The 6616-nt window shown below is 41.6% G+C and overlaps 1 long non-coding RNA gene across 1 annotated transcript in view; it reads left to right on the plus strand.

Annotated features, from left to right (window-relative positions):
* Nucleotides 1–5065: 5065 nt before the first annotated feature.
* Nucleotides 5066–6616, plus strand: part of LOC115067976 — a 4465-nt gene continuing 2914 nt past the window's right edge. The window contains exons 1-2 of the long non-coding RNA XR_003847333.1: nt 5066–5144; nt 5478–5590. This is a non-coding gene — a long non-coding RNA (uncharacterized LOC115067976). The remainder of the gene's footprint in view (nt 5145–5477; nt 5591–6616) is intronic.

Consider the following 6616-nt stretch of genomic DNA (forward strand, 5'->3'; position numbering starts at 1 on the left):
AGGGGAGAGAGAGAGAGAGAGAGAGAGAGAGAGAGAGAGAGAGAGAGAGGCAGTCATGTATATGGATTGAATAATTTTCTATTCAGCATTTTAAAATATTTACTGGGTGCAACTGTTATTAGTTATATTAAAAACAAAAACCTGGGGATGGAGAGATGGCTCAGTGGTTAAAGCTTTTGCAGAGGACCTGGGTTTGATTCAGCATCCACATGGCAGCTAATAACTGTCCATAACTCCAGTTCTAGGGGAATCCAACATGGTCTTCTGACCTCTGTGGGCACTGCACAACACAGGTGCACTTATAAACATGGAGGAAGTACACTCATGCACATAAAATAAAAGTAATAAATAAAATATATATATTTAAAAACCTATGGAAAGAAAGATCTAGGTACTGCAAACCAGATCCTTATGGTACTGGACAGGAATGGAAGAGAATGTTTGGGATGTGGCAAGATGGAGCGATGCCTCACTAAAGAGAGTAACTATTACTTATTGTTGTCATGTGCAAATGAGAGCCAGGTTTAGTCAGATCTCTTAATTGAGGGAAAAAGTTGCTGAGTGAAGGGAAGAGAGCTGGGCTGGAGAGGGAGTGGAGGAGATCACACCCTCAGGACTTAATGCTTTCCGATTGTTCAATAAATAAGAAGAACCATCCATAGATGCTGCTTGACATTGAACACCATGTGCTTGATGACAACCTTGTGCTTACCTGTATACAGCTGTTTGCTTACTTTTTTCTTCAGTTTCATATCCTCTAACACATGATTGATTAGCAAGATGAAGCGCCTTTCCTCTAACCCGTTTCTAGGTGTCTGCCTTGTCGTCCTTTTCTTCTCCTCTCTCTTCACCTGGAGAAACAACTCTCATTGTTCCTCTGACTGGGATGGAACCTGACCAGCTCTTTTGAGTGTTTTCAGAATTGGAAACATGGAATCATTACAGCTTGTCTTCCCTAACAGATTCTGAGCTCCACGAGAGCAGATTACTTTGTCTGCACCCTCAGTGCTGACTCCATTGTGTGGTATGCATTTGTTGAATGCAGTTTTGCAGAAATAGAGACATTTGAATGAGTCACATTAAAATGTGTCCAGAGATTAGTCTTGTTATCCAAAATCCTTTCTGAAGAGTTGAAATGGGAGCGACTGCTATATTCACTGTCAAGTAGACTTGTCATGTTTCCTGAGGTTCTTTTGAAGTTTCTCTGCTGAGATGGAGACTCTTTAATATTTAATTTTTTGAGAGTTCTGATTTTCTTTTGTCTGAAATAAAGAATTGAAGTTTCCTTAAAAGGCCCATTTAGAATAAATGTTCTGTTTCTTTTAGACAATAGAACTGTGGTGGATTATAAAAATGGACACAAATTATTTTCCTCTTTTTTCCCATACCCTTGATGATCACTCATGCATGACTTACTTATATGACTTCTTTTGGCCAATGTACAAATAATAAATATGCTGAAATCAGACGCTTAAATATTAGGATGTGTTTTTTCTTGAAGTTCTTGGAAACACTGTAACTCTTACTCTGTAACTAGGCCTAGGTTAGTTACTCCATTACTCCAGCCAGTAGCCAACACATGCAGATAAACATGGGAATGAGACTGAATCTAGACTAAACAGTCCCAGCTGACCTGCCATCTGGCTGCAGTTGTATGGAGAAACCCCAGTGAGTCCAGCAAAAGGTCCGCCCAAATGAGTGGGAACTAAGCTTGGGGATGGCTTGTTATGTAGTGAACACCAATAGATATAGTAGTTTTTCAGAGCTTTGATATTTTTCAATGAGACTAGATTAGAAAAATATGAATATGAACTCTCCTCTTTCTGTAACTTGTGTATGTGCTATTGTTATAAGCTTCAGCAAAGCAGAAGCTGTTCAATGTTCAAGAGAGGTCTGTAAGAGACATGGAAAGTAACCGGAAGGACAGAGTGCTACTCTGTTCTCCTAAAACATCTTCTGTAGCTCTCACTGACACCAGAGCCTGGGCAGCAGATCTGAGAGGGAGGAAAGAGGTGAAGAAAAGGTGGCAGTAGGAGACACTGTCTATGAGTGGTCCTGTACACAGGAGACACGCAGTGGCCCTGCACACAGAAGACACGCACTGGCCCTGCACAGAAGACATGCAGTGGCCCTACACATAGAAGAGCTTATAGAGCAAGTGAAAGAATCTGCTGGATTGACATTCCATCACATTCCCTCAATGTATAACATCTCCAGCCCAATTTTCAAATATCTGAAAACTAGAGAATGAAGTCAAGAAAATATGGGGACTATCCAGTGTATCATTTTAATGTAGAGAAAACATACACCTTAGATGCATGTTTGCATTTGTTTAAGGCCCTTAAACCTTTCTTAGCATTTTTAGCAAAATCTACTGAAAGTAAACATTTGTTACTTTCTAAAGTGCTGCCTTCAAACTTTTAGTATGTTTGTGCTGAATCTCAATATAGTGATTTTAAAAAGCAAGAACCACACAAAATGTGGAGTGCTGTGGCAGAGTAAAAGAGGAACAGGATCTGTGTTGACCGAGTATGTGCCATTTGCCAGGCCCTTTTCTTATTTAATCTTTGCAACTACCCATGAAACAGAGGCTCTGAGAAGTTAAGTAACTTGGCCAAGGGCACACTGTCATTAATAAGGTTGTATGTTATGGACACAGACTTCAAACCTGATTTCGCTGGCTCTGTTGCCTCAGGAAAACCATGGTAACAATCATTTATACTGAGCCCTTACTATGTAACAAACATTTCTTTCATTTAAAAATAACAGCTGACAGTTCTTGAGAATATGTTTGCTAACAATGTTTTAAGCACTTTATGTATAATAAATAATTGAATGCTTACAAAACCCTGTGAAGTGTGTATATTTGTTAACTTCACTGTCGAAATGTCTTTAAACAACAGGGATTTATTCTTGCACATTTGGAGGCTGGAGTCCAAAGTCAAAGTGTCAGCAAGACTGGGCTCTTGTTCAAGCTTTAGAGAAGAATCCTTTGCTTTTTCTTAGCTTCAGGCAATTGTTGGCAATCCTTGTGTTAGAGTATCAAAAAAATCCCATAAGGTTAATTGGTTGAAATAAAATCTCTAGTCTGTCTGTTGGAAGACCTACCTTTCCAGTTTCACTGGTCAATCCACCTGGACCACCCTTATGAAGGTGGGTTCACCTTAAGTCATGCTAAACAGATGGACGGAATACCTAGTGTGTTAATAAGATAGTAAACTTTTTCTGCCTGGAATTCCCACCTCATAGTGCAGTTCTTGTGGATCTGGCTCACAGACACGGAAGTCCTGCCCACTTTTCTGAATTCTTCAGAAAAGCATAATCTCTGTCCTTTCCTTCTTCATATCCCTTTTCTAAGCAGGCTTTCCTTAATGCTTCGGGCTGCCTGGCATCTTGATTTCTTTACTTTTTCTCTGAAGCTCCTTTCTCCCTGCCATGTAGCTGCTAGCAGCCTCTGTGCAGGCTCTAAACCAGCATAGCTTTACATTTTTTTCCCTCCTACCCTCCATTCTCCTCTTCAAGGCAGCTGCTGAGATCCCCGGCTTGCCTGCCTTGAGTATTTCTCTTTAAATTCGAATAAAATTGTCCTAAAGCCCCTGTTTGAACCCATTCTTAAATTCTTTTATGAATGAGACTAAAACCCTTGAGGGGACACTGTTTCTCCCCTGTATCACTTGGCATTCTATGACTGTGGCTGCTGAATTCCAGTGTGTAATTCCTTCTTCACATGGCTGTTCCATATCTGGGTGTGTCCATATTTCCCTCTTTAGGATATCAGCTATATTTGATTTACCAAACTCTAAGGTAGCCTAACCTTGAGCACATCTGCAAAGACTCTACTTCTTACTAAGGCCACAATCATAGAATCTAGGTAGACAGAATTAAATTTTAAAAAATTTTATGTGTATGAGCATTTTGCCTGCGTGTATGTAAGTGCACTTGTGTCATGCAATCCCTGTGAAGGCCAGAAGAGGGCATTGGATCCCCTGGAATTGGAGTTACAGATGGTTGTTAGCCTCCATGTGAATGTTGGGAACTGAACCTGAGTCCTCTGCAAGAGCAGTCAGTGCTCTTAACTGCTGAGCCATCTCTCCAGTCCCAATATAGGATATTTTTTTTGGACGGAGGGATTGGAAGGAACTGTCCAACCCAGAACAGATGCTAAGAATTTGAAGTATGTTGTTCTTAATTGAGAAGGCAAGGCAGAAGACGCCTGGTCAAGGCTGAGAAAGGCCTCCCAGCCCTACAAAATAGTCCCAAACGCTTCACCTCTTCACCTCATAGGCTTGGTTTTTAAGCTCAAACACAATGGTGAAGCATAGCAGAACCTGTTACTTACCAGACTTTACTGTGAATGAATGTCCCTTCTTGAGGAGCCAATTTGGGTGAGGAGTGTAGAAAGCAGAAAAGCTGGGGCAAGAAAGTAACAGGTTGTCAGAGGTGACCCTGGCCAAGATAAAGGAAAGCTGCTCAATGCAAAGTGTGAGTGCACTCATAGACTTCACAGAGATGCCAACCTTAGTAGGAAGGGAGGCAGGAAGGAGACGACTTCCTGATAGACACTAGTAGAAGTGATATGGTGAAAGTGGGGGCGATTTTGAATTTGAAGGAGGCTTTTTCTCAGGTGGGCTTTAACTTAGGAGTTAGGGTGCTAGATGTTCAAAGTCACACAAAACTTCACTGAGTCAGTGGTCTCTGGGTTCTTTTTTAAAGCTTTATTTTATTTTTAATTATGTGTATATTTTTATGCATCTGTGGATGGATATATGTACTTGGGTACAGGGGCAAGAGGCCAGAAGCATTGGAGGCCCTGGAACTGGAGTTCTAGGTAGATATGAACCATAAATCGTTCAATGTGGGTGTTGAGAATCCAACTCAGTTCCTCTGGAAGAGCAGTATGTATTTTTAATTACTGAGTCATCTCTCCAGCCAAAACCTCTGAATTCTTATGTACAGAATTTGGAGAATGAAATTCATGAGTCACAGAGGGTAAGTGTTAGAAAAAGTTTTATTATAGATTATTCATAGGTGGATGCTTAAGAGAAAAAAAAAAGGCAGAGCTCCTGGATAGCAGGAGGGGTCCCCCAGAGTGGATGCTATTGAGGATCACTGCTTTGGTCACTGCCACCCTCTACTGGATGGAGGTATGGAGGAGGGTGAGCTGTTCAGTTTCCATTCACAAGATGTTCAGGCACTTCTCAGTTTCAGTCACATCTTCATGTATGGTTTCCAGGAAGGGGTGATCATTTAGGGAAAGAGGTAGGAGAAAACAAACCTTCCTTCTGGCACCACTGGCTTCTGGCCAGGGCAGAACCAGAGACATTTTATCTTCAACACTTTTGGTTATCTCTGGCCTCCTACAACGATGACATTGCTGACAGGGCCAAGGGCATTTCCATCTCTTAGCCAAGGAAAAATTGTTCACTTTGAGGCTCTCTTCCCTAAACTGGCCAATTTCTATCCTCTGTTCCCATCAGAGATGTGTGACTAAAGAAATTCGACAAAGGATGATGCAGAGCCAAGACTCATGAAGATGTTACAGACAGAAGCAAGCCACTCTAAATGAGTCAGGGTACCAAGGCAAGAAGAGGTGAGTCTTGAAAGGTAAACAATGTGCCTTCTCTAAGAGAGAGAGAGCTGGCCCTTTGTGAGAATTTTCCTGCTTCTCTCTGCTCCAATGCCAGGGACTCACTGAAGGATCTGTATCAGTAGAGCAGTCCCTATTGTGCTTTGGAAGCCAAAGAGGGGCATGAGGTAGTCCCACGTGGAATTCTCCTGGCTGGAGGGAAGATCCTGGGCATGGCCGCCACACTGCGCAGCCAGTGTCATTGAGTAAGGTGCTATGGCAGGGAAAGAAATTAGATCTGTGCTGAGGGTGGAAAGGGAAGTGGCTTTGGGTCTGTGGCTTCCTTTGACCTTTCCGGACCACCTCTAGGAGATACTAGGGAATGGCAGAAGAACACGAATCAGGAGTTAGATAGCTGGGTGGTCTTTGTGAACTACTTGACACAGTTTGACTTTTCACCGACAACATCATATGCAAGTGTTTATTTAACAGCACTATGGTGGGCACCACAGGCACTGTGCTCACAATTAGTCTGCTTTCCTGATCATTGAGTTTTTTCAGATAAACCTTTGCTGGGATCCGGGCTATTTTTAAGCCAAATTCAGAAATGTTCATCTTAGTTTTAACTTTGTTTGTTTTGCAAGAAACTCTTGAATCATCAGGAGCCTAAAGTTTCATTATGATTTTAATTTAAGAACTTAAATTGGGTGCTCTGCAGCTGAGAGAATGGAATGCTGCTAAGGCTTTACATTTTGACTGATACGTGGTTTTTATGTTCCTTCCAGCTCAATTTCACTCTGCTGTGTGTTGTAGGATAAAAAATGCTTTATTTTAAAGGGAAGTTTCTGTTTTCCTTTTGGATATCTTTGTGCAAGGATTGGGGGTGGAGTCATGGGCACTGACCATGAGACAGTTGCCTAGCTAAATTTGGTGATACTGTTCATAAAGAATTTAACATGCTAATTGAGCTCCTTATGTAACCAGTCCAAATTTCCCTCCGGATGGTTACAATACCAATGATTAAAACTTGCAGAGCTACTGTAAACTTCT

This window comes from Nannospalax galili, unplaced genomic scaffold (genome assembly GCF_000622305.1).
Source record: "Nannospalax galili isolate Female #2095 unplaced genomic scaffold, S.galili_v1.0 scaffold346, whole genome shotgun sequence".
NCBI lineage: Eukaryota > Metazoa > Chordata > Mammalia > Rodentia > Spalacidae > Nannospalax > Nannospalax galili.